Below are 16,550 nucleotides of genomic sequence, written 5' to 3' on the forward strand. Positions count from 1 at the left end.
GGCCACTAATGCATCTGCTCTACAGATAGCTAATTAGACGCTAAAAGGGAAAATTTGCTTAAAATATTTTCTGCTCAGGCTGCATGATGGCATAATGTGTAGGACTAAAACACCACTCTGTAGACAAATATATATGCTTAACGGGCAGCTTCCACTGCATCACCTTTTATGTTTTAATAAGGGTAATTAATTTGATGTAAGAAAAATAAAGTCATGCTTTTAAATGTAGAGTACAGTATGTAACGTTTTAACAATCTCTGTACATTTTGTTGTCATGTCTTTGTATGATGCCTTAAATATAAAATGCATTAAAGCCTAATAGAACCTTCATGATTTATTACTGTAATGCATTCAGGCTGTACATGGAGTAATAAATCCGATCATCTTTTGCTCTTATTTACCTGGTATGTGCTGCAATGGGGGTTCAAGTACCCTGGGCTGCATCAAAGTGGATAGTTGGACCCTCAAAGCATGGGTAAGTCCTACCACAGTCTAGCATGACTCCCTTCAACAGACGCTGCTTGGGTAACAAGAGCAGGGTATCTTATTTCCTCCTGCAGAACTTAACGGTTAAATAAAAAGAGTAGAAAATATTATTAAAAATATTTATTAGCATAATAACAAAAAGTTGCATTGGTTCACCTATTACCCATTTGGGATTTACCATCTTTGCATTTATGACTGACCCATATTTTTAAAATAATAAAATAGTCCGATATATAATTTAGATACCGTGCTACCCTTCAGCAAACATGATACGCTCATTCAGGCATAGCAAGAGGTTTGCTTTACTCCATGCCACCCCTACCCCAATACTCAGGAGCATTGTATTACCAGCACCAAAAGGAAAAGGAAATACCTGGCATGATTTAGTGGTTGACACTGATAGGTAGGGGTGCCAAGGTTGGCTTACAGGAGAAAAGTTCAGGTTTGGCATTGGAATTGATACCTGCACATTACTTACAGGAAATGGAAACTGTGACAGTCTGCATTATTACATGCATAAAAATATTTGACATCCCCTTTATTGTGCAGGCAGTTAGCATAGCAACATACATTTATAGATGTATCACATGAACAGGAAAGGAAAATCAGTCCGCCATATTTATTTCAGCTAATTGATAAACTGTCCATCAAGAATTGATGCTTAATATGTGACACTATGTGAAATATTATATGGGATCTTTAATTAAACCACAATATGGAGCACTTCTAAAACAATTTATACCCAAAGGGATTTACAATTGGCAATCTTGTAAATCTTACAACAGCATTTTACTACATAACCAGAAAGCTAACTCTGCAATTTCCTACTTCAGATTTATAGCTTCCTTGGTCACCTCCTGGTTCCAACAACAAAACATGGCGTGATCACACTAATTCTTTGTTTAACGAGCAGCATAGAAGCCGAAAGCTAACATGGAAACACCAAAGCTGGATGAACAAAATTTCAATCCTGAAATATCTTAATAGTTTTCTACAGGCAAGCCAGTAAATTCTGTCCTGAGGAACTCACCCTTCTCCAGGAACCAAAGGCTCCTTACTATGATGATAAAAGCTGGATTTAACACATGCATAAGAACAATAAAAGAAATCATTCTGATCCTTACATTAAATTCATATTTTTTTGCAAATGTCATGTAAGTTAACCAATGAGATATATCCTCCATTTTTCAATGAATGTTAGCATCAGTTGACCTCTTTGTGACTTGTATGAACAACGATAGCAAAAGGTTTATTAGTTCCATAAGGAACTGTCAGGTCTTACAGTTATGTTGTTGAAGAATCAATATGTTCTATGGAGAAGAATAAGCAAGTATATCCCTGTGTGAACATATTCCATACCAAATAGCAGATAAATGACCCCAATAGAAAAGGGGAAAAAGTCTTGCAAATATATGAATCCAACACAGAGGCAACATGCAGTTATGATTCAATATAGCTGAGCCAGATCTGTTCTATGGAGGGGGTAAAGACAAGGTGGAGGCTCCTCACCATGGGAACTACAATAGTCCTTGGTATTGTTAGGTTATTTAGTGATCTGGAATGGCCGGTTGCTAACAAATCTTAGGACACTTGTGCAAATGCTAGATTTTTATCCAAAGTGAGCAAAAATGAACATTGTGAAAATCTAGATACCTTACAGACTTTAACACCCAACTAAACCCAAAAGGTAAATTCTTACAGTGGGTGTTTTCAAACAATGTAAAGAAGCAAAGTGGTGGACCGAAAATCAAATGGGTCAAATGAGCTCACATGCTGACAATTTACGAAAATCTCCAAATTCAGCTGATGGGTGTCACTACGTGATTCCCAAAACATATATAAAAGTTGATACCAGACTTTATTTCCAGCATCCTGCATTACAGTGAATACTATGGGTCTGATTTATTAAAGCTGTCCAAGACTGGAATAGATAGACTATCATGGGGGAACTTGGGTGATCCAGTAAATTTTAGATGGATCTAGTCCAGGATTGAAAACATTTACCAGCGAATAGCAAATGATATTTAGGAATATTTACCGTTTTATATAAAGTAAACTTTCGGAGATAGGCATGCTTTAAGGAAAGGTATATCTCAATATCAAGAAACTAACAAGAGATTACCTCTGGGTGGGACCAGGTTTGTGAGCTAAAGGCGGAAAGGCGGAAGATGCCCGTGTTTAAGTGCAGACAAGTTTATTAGTAAACGTACGACTAAAAAAACATGATATATACATAAAGTAAACCAGTAACCAAACAGTGTAACACGCATTCAAGTAAAGCAAATGACTAACTACAAACTAACTATGTACAAAAATTCTTAGAAGAATAGGTGAACTAGGGTAATGAGAGGTCAGACACGGGGACTAGATAGCAGATGGAAAAGCAGGTCAGGTCAGATACAGAGAACAAGAACGGGCCTAAAAGTACAAATGTGGGGCACTTGCTGGTTACAGAGGTTGGGCTATGTAGCCTCCTGAGAATCCTGAGAACCCCATAGACCACAGTGCAACAGCAGGTGTTATGGCTGTTCTGCATGCTTCACTCATTGATAATAAGCCATATCATACTTAATGCCCTCAAATTAAGAAAGCTAAAAAAAATCTAATAGGCAAGGTCCTCAGCACCACCAATCTATCTGCCACAACCAGCTGCAGAAATGTGTCCATGTTAGCATTTTTTATTGTAATATTAACAGTGACGCAGGAATAGAGGACCCTGGCCAGTAGAGCTTACAATCTAAAAGGTGGAGAAGAGTAGTATACAAATAGATGGCAATAAAGAATGGTGGGTGAGTAGTGATGGGTTATGAGGCAAATGAAGATGGGTAGGCGAGTTTGATAAGGTGAGTTTTAAAAGTTTTTTCAAACTTGTAGGAAGTAAGGAGAATAGAATAAGGAATGGAATGGGGGTATTTCTAGAGAAGTCTTGGAGCCGTGCATGTGAAGATGTTTTGGTGAGGAAGCCATTAGAGGAGCAGAGAGGGCAGCAAGGGGTCGAAAAGTTGGTGGGACAAAGCTCTGGAGAGATTTAGAAGCAAAGCACTGGAGAATTTGATGTTAAGATGACATGGAAGCCAGTATAGAGAATTGCAAAGAGAAGCAGCAGACCAAAGGATAGATACATGTAATTCATAATTGTACAGATGAAAGTAGTTAATAGAATGTTGCAATTATTTTGGAATTTACCCAATAACTCAGTGTCTATTTCCCACTATAACAAATAGAGCAAGCCTCAATAAAAGGGGTGGTTTCACCATTAAAACATTGCTAAATTAAATTTCTTGGCATATGGTGTTTTCTTGGCATATGGTGTTTCTTACAATCTAAAATGCCTTAAAAAATGTGCCTTCTGCCCTGCACAATGCAGACACCCTCATATTCATGCATTACACATGACCTAGTAGAATTGGACATTTTTGAGGAATCCAGCACCATCCATCTACCATTTTAATGGCAACTTGTGAACAGGTTCCCAGCTGGTGTCAATATCTAAATATTTACTGATCTAATTACAACTGTTTATAGAAAAAATGTCCAAAAAAACCATTGTTCTACATTTTCCAAAAATGTTGCCAGGATTTTGAATTATCCATTAATACATTCCAAGGGTTACAGTGGACAGCTCAAAATGAGGATTCAATTGGTCTGATTTATTAAAGCTCTCCAAGGCTGGAGAGGATACACTTTTATCAGTTAAGCTGGGTGATCTAGAAAACCTGTTATGGATCTAGTCCAGGTTTGAAATCATTTGCTAACAGGAAATGACTTTAAAGAAATCCATTCCAGGTTTGCTGGATCGCCCAGCTTCACTGACAAAAGTGTATACTCTCCAACCTTAGAGAGCTTTAATAAATCAGCCTCAATTCTCTAGGCAGAAATAACAGGTAAAAAACTTTATATACTGTTGATATATCTAATTTATATAGTTTTATTTTTATAAATGATACCATATAATTTCATATATAGTCATAATTGGGATCTATCTGATACAACTGGCACACCATGACTGTAAATGACATTTGGTGATTGTGTTAAGAAGGATTAACCTTAATACCAGGAAGTTCTCCATCAGACTTGGAAACAAGATCATTATACAAAACGCAGATTTCTTTAGAAGTTATGATTTTCCCTTTATGTTTGTTTTGCCATCACAACACGTTTAAGCCTGAATTTACGGCGATTTGTGTTTCTCTCTGTTGGTTTATATTTCAAAGTCTTTCTACCTCGCTCAGCATTCCAAAGCTCTGCCGTGTTTCCTGACTGAGCGACATTAGTAGACTTTCAGGAAGCTTGGAGCTTTGAGATAACAGTTCTAGTTCTGATATTCACAGGGTTCTTCCAGCAATCATGGAGAATCGGGCCTGGGTTATTTATGTGATTTTCTTGCTGACGTTAAAGAGACCTCCAAAGGACAAAATGAAGAAATACATGTTTAAAATTATAAACCGGGCAAATTGCTAAATACGCAGATGTCACTCAAAGGTCCTGCCAACCCCCCCATCCAACCCTTAACTTACCTTACCAATGTTCCCCCTTTAGCTGTCATCTAACCGCTTCTGGCTGTGGGGGGGCTCCCAGCAACCTTGTGTGCCTTGCATTGCAGGGTATAACATCAGTGCCCACAACAGTACCTTGGAGTGGCTTAGAGGAGGCACCGGGAGAATTGGCCCGCAGGCGGGAGTAAATACGTGAAGTTAAAATACTTGTTATGTTACCCCAGGTATTTGACTCATGCAGAACAGAGATAGCCCCACCGCAAATTTTTTTATGTTTGCTTTTGTGGAATTAAGCTTTAACCTCCTAAACGGTTCATTTCTGTCCAGTTTTGTCTAAAAGCGGTACATTGTTTTTCATGAAAATTTATTTTACAATATATTAGTATTAGAGTATATAGAGTATAAAAAAGTTTAAAACACAAAATCATGTCAAATAATAAATTAAAATTTTTTTTTTATATTTTAATTTTTTTTAAATAAATAAATAATGTACTATTTTATTATACTGTAAAATAAATGTTCATGAAAGACAATGTACTGCTTTTAGACATATAAATCCAGTGTATTGCATTCAGTACAGTTATTTTGTATTGAATGCAATACAAATAGATTTGAATTTCCTGCCCTGCCCCAAACGAAACGTCGTCACGCACCGTCACCAGGAACTCCCCGGTGACTCATCGAATGCAGAGAACGCCAGCCAGGGGAAGAAAGTAGACGCGAAGGACGCTGGCGGATCAGGTAAGACTCGATTTATTAATATTTCCTATACGTTTAGCTACCCCGAGTGTGACTCAGGGTTACCGCTCTCAGCTTCTTTTTTCTACCGAGCCACACTCGGGTTTACTGCCCAGGAGGTTAAAGATTAATCGCTCCACAGTGCCCATAGCTACAGAGGTCAGTATGGACTTTTTTTTAAAAAAAAACTTACTTGCCCTGTGTTAAGAATTTGCACAGCAAATACTTGAACACAAATATTCTGTCCATGTTCAGTCCATCTTCTGCTCCAATTTGGAAAGTTCCGGATATAAGTCACCGATTGGACAGGATCTTAGACATGGCTCCTTTCCTCATCTGAAGTTTATTTAGCAGATAGCTGTCAGAAAGGGCAACAGTGCTGTCTGGCGGGGATGTCTGGATCTCAAGACAGAATTACAAATCCTGCAGAACAGCTCTTATGTGTGTAGGGTTGGCCAGGATTTTACCAGCCTGGTTTGTAAAAATTGGACTTGTTGCCAGTATGTTTCCTAAATACAAGGTGATAACTACTATATACAGTGTGTATCCATATTTATATATATATATATATATATATATTTATATTTATATATATATATATATGTATATATATATATTTTTTTTATATATATATACGTATATAAATATATATATATATATATATATATATATATTTGCCTGCATCTAAGTGTTATACAACATTTATAAAAGCAGTTTAGACAAGGTCTTTACACCTAAGGTTGTATGTGGAAATATGGACAGCTGGCAGCTATACTGGAGGTGTGTTACCGGTGTGAGCAAATCAGACAGAGAATAGTCTAGACTGATATCTTTGTCATTTTCAGACACTAGTCATCCTACTGCCCCCTACATGCTGTCTGATAAATAAAAGATGGCAGTAGGAAACATTACACTGGAAGACATCCATCCTAAATACCAGATGCATTTTTCTAAAGTTTATTATCATTCGAGATAGATTGGGAGATTTGTTAAAATTAAGTGAAACATTTCAAAAAGCAGACATATTGATCAACTGATCAAAAAAAATATCACAAATTGAAAAGAATCCACTATATTCCCATTTAGTATTACATTTGCTTTATTATTTAGATGAACAAATAGAAAATATTTTTCATAATTGACCTTTTTGTTCATGATATAAATCTAGCTGAATTATTTTCTCTGCTGTAACAAACGGCATCATAAATATCTTGAACAAAATGTTGAAGAGGAAAAACAAAAATATCGAAATAACTATTCTGACCTTTATAAAACAGTTCCTTTATTTATCTTGGTGTAGGAGGGAAACCGGTGCTGCTGCTAAAAAACATTGGCCATTTAAATACACATGGCATAGAAAGCCTTAAAATGGAGCCATTATCAAGTGACAGTATTTGCTCACAGAGGCCAAGGGGCACACACTGTTTGGTTAAATCATTGCTCTTTAGAACATGGGATAGAAGACAGAACACGGCACACAGAGAGATACCGTGTGTCTAGGGAACATACCGCTGTGTGATTCTTGGACTGGAACTGACTTTACATTCACAGGTTTTATTTTCTTTATGGATTTTTTTTATATCTTCAAGGCACTTCTTGTTGTCTTAACCATTAAAATAGTTTATTTGTTCAGTGTGTTTTCTGATCTCGGAGGACTTAGCTCAGGTCTTTGCAATAAATTTGGACTGGAATTTTTAAGAAGCCAGCTTTGAAAACATCAAGTTATCAACGTGTACAGGGATCTAAATACTCAGACGAAGTCATGTTCTGAGATCTGCTACTAATTAAGGCAGGTAAGGGGATATGTGTTCTGGTATTGATGGTGTTATGCTCTTGAAATGATAGCTTATTATTTAATTAATTTTCTTTAACCTGTCCTCTGTGAATGTAATATAAATATAAATATTACATAGAAATATCATATATATACATATATATATATATATATATAAAATATATATATATATATATATATTTAATATAAATAATAATAATAATATAATAAATTATGTATATAAAATGGAATTTTTAAAGGGATAGAAATCTGAAACGGAGCTGCTCTGTACTAATTGTACAATAAATATATACAGGGAATATATACAAGCTCCTAAAGCTATAGAATGATTTTGTTCCTATGGATTTTGCAAATGCTACTTCTACCTGGAGCAAGTACCATGTAGCCAGGCATTTCTGGTTACCTTTTGCTCTGGTCCCCCAAGAAATTGTGGGGTTTGCCGTGGTTTTATACTCCTAAGACACACTTAGGAAGTTTTGTTTGTTTTTTGCATGCTTTATGAAATATCAATATTATGATTCAAATTAATTCTTTGTTTATTTAATAAATATAGAAGATATAGGCTACATTTAGTCTGAGGAGATAGATTCTCTGCGAAACGCGTTACTTTTGCATAGAAGTCATTTTTTGCCTTTTGTCCACCTTGCTAAGAGTACCCTAGACCTGTTCTCAGTTGTATTTTAGGTACCTCTAACAGACTCTGTATCTGTATTTAGCAATTTGAGTGCATATATATCTATTCACAGTCAATCTTTTATGTGTCTACAGTGTTAAATGTTTGTTTCTATACACTATGTAAATGAATAAAGCTATTTTTTACCTGTATTGACTGGCCCAGTAATAGCTCACAGGGATGACTTATATTTTAAATATACTGCTGTGGCTTTAGTTATGCCCTTATTACCGCTGATTTACATGGCAGCATAGGAGCTGTATTTTGCCCTTCCAGATTTAGAGTCCAGTTGTGGTAATTCACAGTTATGGTATTGGATGCTAATTGGAAAATCATTATATCTCAAATAAGGTTTCATGTAAGCTGTTAGTCAATCAGAAAAGTGAAACTTGTGAGTCTTTCATGCTGTGAGTCCTTTTTTTCAGTTTTTATTGTTTATTTCTATCTTTACTTTGTTTTATTTTATCAAAAATGTCTTCGACATTAAAAAAAAGTTAAGTTTGCAGTTTACACAGTGGGCTAAGTTGGGGTTCTAAGTAGTGCTGGGATGTTTTCTGTGAGGTTTTATTTGCCCTTTATGTACCCCAGTTGGGGAGATAAATATCATCAACATGGTTTTTTTATAAAGTCAACATATTATTCTTGACCTGTCCCTTTAAGGAGCTCACAGTCCCTACCGTTGACTAAGGCCAATATACCTACAAGTATGTTTTCTTTGGATTTGGGAGAAAACTCATGCAAACACAGGAGAACATAAAACTCCATGCAGATAGCGTTTTATTACTACCTTTATGGTAGAATGTTTCTGGCTCAGTACCATTTTTCTATTGTCAAAGAAAATAGAACACCCTTTATAAGAGTTCTTGCCTTTTTTGGATAATATAAGAATTAGATAATTTAGGTATACCAGAATTTTTCAATACAAAAATCTCAAATAATTTATATAACTTATATACTTTATATACAAATGTTGTGCACATACTGTTGCCTTAATAATGAATGTTAATAATTCATGGTTGGCATTCAAAGTGTTATCCTAAATATTACATTGATGCTCAGGAAGCTCAGTTCTATAAATATCAGTTTTAGGCTTTTAATGTCCAAAGACCAATAGAACCTTCTCTGTGACAAGCTAATATTGATTATATTGTACACAAATATTATGTAAGAATACATTACTTGGGTTTCTAAAATCTGTGAGATATATACTGTGTGCGGTGGCAACATTTTCAATTTATACTGTAATTTTACAATATGTTTTATTTATTATTTTACGTGAGAAATTGTTTACCATTTTCCTGTTTCATTTAATGTAGTCTCATGCATTTGATCTTTGAAGACATTTATCATTTATCCTAGACTGGTCTAGAATACCAAAATTTGTAGTTAAAACATAGCCACTATGTTCCTTATCCATAAAGGTGGTGTTCCTAAAATGTTTTGCCTCCAGAATAGCATTCTACACAGGAGCAGCCTAACATGGCTGTCATTCCTCTCTAGATTTACAGGGTGTTAGTTAGTCTATGAATTAGCAGTGGCTTCTAAAATGCCTTGAGCAGCTATTCTCAGTCAGGGTTCCTCCAAAGGTTGCCCAAAGTTTTTCGAACTGTAGCTGATTGACCTCCCATTGATTATGCCTTCATAGCTCTGGGTCCAACACCACTTAATCGAGCTGGCTGCATGACTGGTGTGATATTTTTAATTTTTTTCAAAGGTGATGATCCCTGTAGGGTTGGGGATTCCACTGGCCCCCAATTTTATTGGCTTTATACCCATTGACTTCCAGTAACTTGGTTTAGGCAGGTGTTCTCTGAAGTGCTCCCAAAAAGGTTTAAAAAGACAGTGATTTTTTTTTACCTTTTTAACATGGGGAACCCCTTGAAAAAGCTTTCAGGTCTTCAGAGAACCACTTCTATAATTACTATATTCACAGCTCACAATATGTTAGTGTAGTGGTCTGTGGGATAATGTCTCTAACATTGCTGGCCAGTGGGAAAATACCAGCCCTACAGATCATTGGTGTCAGCTAAACTGACCTGAGAGTCGTAAATTGCTAATTGCTCATGAAACCCCTAACAACCTCCGGAGGAACCCTAGGGTTCACCTCTTCCTCTCCAAGTACCAAATGATATCTGGCCATCAGACCATATTTTGATCATCCGCACATCCTTACTACCGTGTTTCCCGGAAAATTAGACCTACCCCCCAAAAAAACCCTAGCTTGCTAATCATGCAAGGAGAAAATTTAAGCCCCACCCCGAAAATAAGCCCTATCGGCAGCTTTTTTGTTCAACAAAGCAGCCGTTGCAGCAGACTTCGGAGAGTGTGGTCACGTGGTACCCAGCAGCGAAGGATACCAAGAGAAGAGAACAGAAGCACCCGGGAAGCACACCGCAGGATCAGAGTACGGTATCAGTAGTGGTAAGTACTTTTTTTTTAACCAAATGCTGACCCCACTGACACCAATGATTTTTGGGGAAATATTGTAAATGTTAGGGAGGCAAATGGTGCTTTGTATTGTGTGGGGGCACTATATATGTGGGGGCACACATGGGGACAATGCATACCCCACATAATATAGTGCCCCCACATTTAAGTATCGTATGTATCTTCACATATGGGGGCATGGTTTGTATTGTGTGGGGGCACTATATATGTGGGGGCACACATAAGAAGAATGCATTCCTCACATATTATAGTACCCCCACATTACGGTATGTGTGTTCACATGTGTGGGAAAGTTCTGTAGATTTTTTTACATGAATAAATATAGATATTTGAGAAAAATAAGACATCCCCTGAAAAAAAGGCCCAAATGCAATTTTTGGAGGTAAAATGAATAAGACCTTGTCTTATTTTCGGGGAAACACGGTAAAAGAACAAGGGGTTGTAGCAAGCATGGTCAACAAGGTTCGGGAGCAGCAACAACCGATCATCTTTCTAGAATATTGACATTAGAATATTGCTGCTCTAGAATATTGACATTAATGATGGTGATAGTGCTGCAAAGTTAGTCAATGCAAATATCTTTGTACTGAATTGTATTTTATCACTAAATCACAAATCAGCTTTGAATATAAAATTTTTTTTGTATTTTCCGCAGTTTGAGGTACCCTTCAAAATTTATTGAAATATTTAGATAATGGGTGATAATGGGGTAGGAGATATTTTCCACTTATTCGTGAAGAATAATTCTTTATTGAAACAACAGTGTATGATATTGGGAAATTTGAAGCAGAAATATGGAGTAGCATTTATTACTGGGCAGAGAACATCGCCTTATGTAAGAATTGAAAAATGTCTTTTGTGCTGCAGTAAATACTACCATGAGGCAAGGAGAGAGGAATGTGGGTTGGATTTTGTTGGAAATAAATATAGCTTGTATGGAGCAGAAATATATCCATGTGTACTTCTATTATACAGACTTGATTCTTATTGCAGTGCATTCTACTTTATATTATTCATTTAACAAATTTTAAAAAAAACTACATATATAGAAGAGGAGCAAAGAAAGATCAAACGTCTCTTTCAAATGTACACCATATATATATATACATATGAAAATGTATGAAAAAAAGTTATATTGTATCAGTAAATACAGATAGCATGTAAAACAACATATATCTTTATATTTAAATAGTGGGGTTGATTTTCAAATGTTCACTTAGACCACTTAGAGCACCACTTGAGGTGAAGCTAAGTAAAATTTGCAAAAACAAAACAAAAATAAAAAAATAAAAAACCAAATCGCCTGCAAAAAAAATTAGTCAAAACATTTGCACTGAATAATGGAAATCATTGTAGCTTCACTTTTTCCTTGTCCCTTCCGCAATAAAACACATTTACATGCCTATTTGCAATAATATTTTCTAAATATACTGAGCCTCATATGCAGCTCAGGATTCCAGGATATGCCGGCTGAATGAACATTCTGGTCTGGCCAATCACCATAACTGAAGATTCAACATTCAATAGTTGGAGAAAGATGGTGGCTTCCATGCTGGAGTGAGAAGCGTGCATTAAAATAATTTGTTAGGTAAGTTTATTTTATTGCAGAAAAGATGCCACTTGTCCCTTGCAAAAAAAAAAAAAAAAAAGGACATGCCTCATTGCAATTTTTTTATCGTTTTTAATCATTTAGCTCCACTTTAAGTGCAGGTTTGACTTACTAATTACATAGCCTTGCAGGGTTTTGATTTTATTTCTTGGCCAGGACATTACCTGCATGAAGTTTGAATGGTCACCTGTATTTACATTAGTATCTCTTGTGTATTCTGATTTCCTCCTGCATCCCAAACATATACTGATAGGTATTTTAGTTTCCCCCCAAAACTGGCCTTACAATGTGAAAATGACTTATGCCTATGATAAGGACATTATACTGTGAGTTCCCCAGGGGGACAGCTAGACTGATGATGTTCATATTAATCATGAGGTTGCGTTGCGGTTACATGGTGGAGATGCTACATATAGCGTCTACTCACAGCTGCTCACTAGAGAATGAATCGGGGTAGCAGTGAACTGTTCAGTTACAACTTACTGCTATCCAATGTTAAATGTGCAAGTGCAGGTTCTTTAAGGCTGCTGAGCAATTGGCAAGGTGCAAACCACTGTGAGCTGCATAGGAAAACTTGCACTACGGGTTCAAACCTGCCCTTAGTGACATGACAATGAACCTGTGTAATATGGTAAATTAAATACAAGAAAATAATATTATTACCCCATTAGTATATCTGTATTATCCCAGATCAAGCAGGAAATAATATAAAGCGTTTCAATAGTATGAATAATAAAGTATATGGTACACTGCTTCTGTTACAGATACTTTGTAAAAAAAATAATATAAAAGTTTTAGTAGAAGCTCAATTCTAAAAAGATTATTACGGCTGATTTGTAACGGGATTATTTAAATTTCAATTTACCCAAAGGTCAACTTTTTCAAAATACATAACATTTGTGTTCCCAATATGATCTTCCAGTTTTATATTGTCACTTGTTGTATATTGTTGTATGTTCAGTAGTACAGAGACTTCTGATATTTGTTAGTTAACTGATAAAAACTTGTTTCCTTTTTTTCGTATCTAAGTGTAATAAAAGGATCTTCATATGCTTTTTATTCATCCAGTAATATTATTTACATGGAAAGTACAATCACTCCAAAAAAAATGGATTTTTTTGACACACATATAAAGTGTTGTGCCAGGTCTCCATAGGCACCTCCAGCAAGTATTTGGGAAATTTGTAATTATTCATACTGCCCGAGTTAAATACCATCTGGTTATGATAAATTCCGAGTCTTGTCGTCTTTAGCTGCTTTCAGAAGATTGGAATTAACTTGTTTATCTTGCTCAGTTGGTAATGAGATTTGTAATTCTTTTTCCCCTTCGTTTAGGAAAGAGCTGAAATGTTTTATTCCATTACCAGTTTTCGGACTGTGTTTTATATAGTTTTTAGGCTTCTCTGTACTTTATCCTGCAACATATTGAATTTATATTGATTGCTAGACACAGCTGTCAGTTTCACTAAGCTGGATGAGTAGAAATCAGAAAAGGCAGAAGTCAAGGATCCCATGTGTTTTTAAATGACTCAAGGAATAAACAGCTCAGAATGTGAGCATTGTACTGGAGGTGAGAAGAGAACAAATACCCCAAGCCATAGATCTTTAAAGTTGAGCAATGGGCAAACAGATGAAATACACTCATGGGCACTTTATTGAATCCACCTTGCTAGTACCAGGTTGGACCCTGTTATGTCTTCAGAACTGCCATTATTTTTCATGACATAAATGCTACAAATGGCTGGAAATATTGCTCAGGGATTTCGGTCCATATCGACATGATAGCTTCACCCTTTTGCTGCAGATTTGTCAGCTGCACATCAATGACGTGATTCTCCCGTTCTGCCACATCCTAAAGATACTGTATTGGATTGAGATCTGGTGACTATGGCGGCATAAGTTGTAAAAGTGATAGAATAGATAGAAGGGCCATAATTACTCTTTTATGAAGAAGATCATTCATAGGATTACATTTTGATTTAAGGTAAAGCATGGTAATGTATAAAACTAGTGCAACCATTAAAAAAATGGTAGCACTGGTATGGTACCAATTCACATATATTATGTGAATAAGATCACTAGTCTTGCTAGACAGATAACTCCTAGTTTAGTCTGAAATAAAGGGTTTTATGAGGGAGGTCTATGATCCCAACACGTTTCACATTTTAGGCTTTCTCAGGGGTATTAGGGAGATCGTAATTGTACTACAAGGTGAACACAGTAAGTAATTATAAAAAACAAAAAATATCATATTAGTTTATATAGGCAAGATAGACAAGAAATCCAATATCTTAATCAAATTGCATCTTTGAGAAGTGGAGGCCATTTGAGTTTTGTTGAGACCATGCAACCATGCAGCCTCAGGTGCCTGTTCTTAGCCAACAGGATTGGCACCTGGTGTGGTAGCCCATCTGCCTAAATGTTAGAAATATTTTGAATTCAGAGATGCTCTAATCCATGCCTCAATTGTAATGAATGGTTATTCGAGTTACTGTAGGCTTTCTATTAGCTCAAACCAGTCCGGCCATTCTCTTCTGACGTCTGGAAGCAAAGGGGGATTGTTGCTCTCTGCTCACTGGATATTTCCATTTTTCAGTTCATTCTGTGTACGCTCTGGAGATGTTTTTGTGAAAATCCCAGCAGATCACAAGTTTTTTTTTTTACCGGTATATACTCAGATCAGCCAAATTAGTGCCAACAACCATGCCACTAGAAAATCACTAAAAATGCCAGCATAGCCCTGCAACCAGCCACTTAGCATAGGTACTAGCATATCCAAGGAAATATATATAAATGTAGATATATATATATTTTCTCTCCATCTCTTCTATGACTATTGCTGTAGGTTCTCTGACCAGCTGCCTTGTTGGTAAAATTTGGGCAGGATCAAGCCAACATTACATCCAAACATTCTTGATAAATCCTACTATCCCCTACACACTTCCTTTAGTATTGGTTTAGTTAAATCCTGTGCCTCATTATCCCAGTCTCTAGAATCTCAATCATTCGCTGCCTGTACTTGATGTAATAAGATTTCGGTTTAATCTTGTAAAGTAGCATTTAATTGGCCTATTTATTACTTTGGCACATGCTTGGGAAAATAATTTGTTTAATACCATGCTTTTCTTTCTTTGTGTAGTTAAAGTAATTTGTCAATCAGGCAAAAAGAAAAAAATCCTGATAATTCAAAATCAGCATAGTATCTGTGTCCTGTGGTTGTAACATACAAGGTTGGATATCAAAAGAACCATTGAAGACGCTAAGGGTCATTTAGCGTGCAGCCATTTGTAAGACTGAGGAATGAGCTGAATGTCTGCATAGCTGCAAGAGTAAGAATGACACTTTATTTTTTTTCTCTCTAGATGACTGGTTTTAATTAATCTCAGCGCTTCAATTTTTTGTCCAACATTGTATCTTAGTAGCCTAGTTCAGAAAACCAGCACCACCCTTTGTAAATGGTAAATTAGACATTGGAAAACAAGGCGGCCAATTAATTAGTGTTAATAACAGCCGGTAGGTGGCCAATTAATTAGTGTTAATAACAGTTGGTATTATTTGTCACTTATGTAGACATCTTCATGGGGCATCATGAATGCAATATAATTTGGTATATGGCCGTGCAACAGGATCATTCTGTAATGCCATAGTACTAATATTAAAAGGGAGTTCATATACATTATTACAGTGTATGGTGGCAAAATGTTTCCAGAGGTCACTTGGAAGATTAGTCGGAAATCATTCATTGATTTTTTGGGGTAGCGGGTTTAAACCCTTAAAAAAAAGGTTAACCCCCCCCCCCCCTTCTGTCTTGATCACCACGGCAGAATAGCACAGAGCCTCCTGGGATAAACACATCACACATCCGAGGAGGCTCCGGGCTCTTTTTTCTTCATTGGGGTAAAATAAATGTCAAGCTCACGCATGTACAGTGATGTCAGAACTCTTTTTATTCCCAGCTATGTCGCCTGATCTCATGCCTGCACACTTTTTACCTTTTGGCTTGTTCATCAATTGAATGTGTTGTGGTTTAGTAAATTGCATTTCGATCTTCAGTCAATATCAACATCCAAGTCAATTGAATTGGACATTTTAGGTCGATTTGTGAATGGTTATTTTGCATATGAGCTCCCTGGAAGAACTGACTACCAGAATATTGTCATATGATTCATGGTTTTTCCCTGGGGAGATAAAGGAAAGACATGGAACAAAACCATGAAACATGGAGACATCCTTTAAATTGTCAGGACTTAAGGAAAACTTTGGAAGTCCTTTGTATGTTCTGTATAGCTCCAATCCTCTGCTTTT

The 16,550-nt window shown here is 36.2% G+C and overlaps 1 protein-coding gene across 5 annotated transcripts in view; it reads left to right on the forward strand.

Moving 5' to 3' along the window:
- Positions 1-16,550, forward strand: part of GHR (growth hormone receptor) — a 270,221-nt gene that overhangs the window by 131,465 nt on the left and 122,206 nt on the right. The window contains exon 1 of one of the 5 annotated variants that reach the window (XM_072416654.1): positions 7,189-7,513. The exons of 3 other annotated variants lie outside the window; for them this stretch is intronic. The gene's annotated coding sequence lies outside the window, so the exon portion shown is untranslated. Of the gene's footprint in view, positions 1-7,188; positions 7,514-16,550 lie in introns of those variants that run through there. One more of the 5 variants, XM_072416656.1, reaches the window with a different exon arrangement.

The sequence above is a fragment of the Pyxicephalus adspersus genome, chromosome 6 (genome assembly GCF_032062135.1).
Source record: "Pyxicephalus adspersus chromosome 6, UCB_Pads_2.0, whole genome shotgun sequence".
Classification (NCBI taxonomy): Eukaryota; Metazoa; Chordata; class Amphibia; order Anura; family Pyxicephalidae; genus Pyxicephalus; species Pyxicephalus adspersus.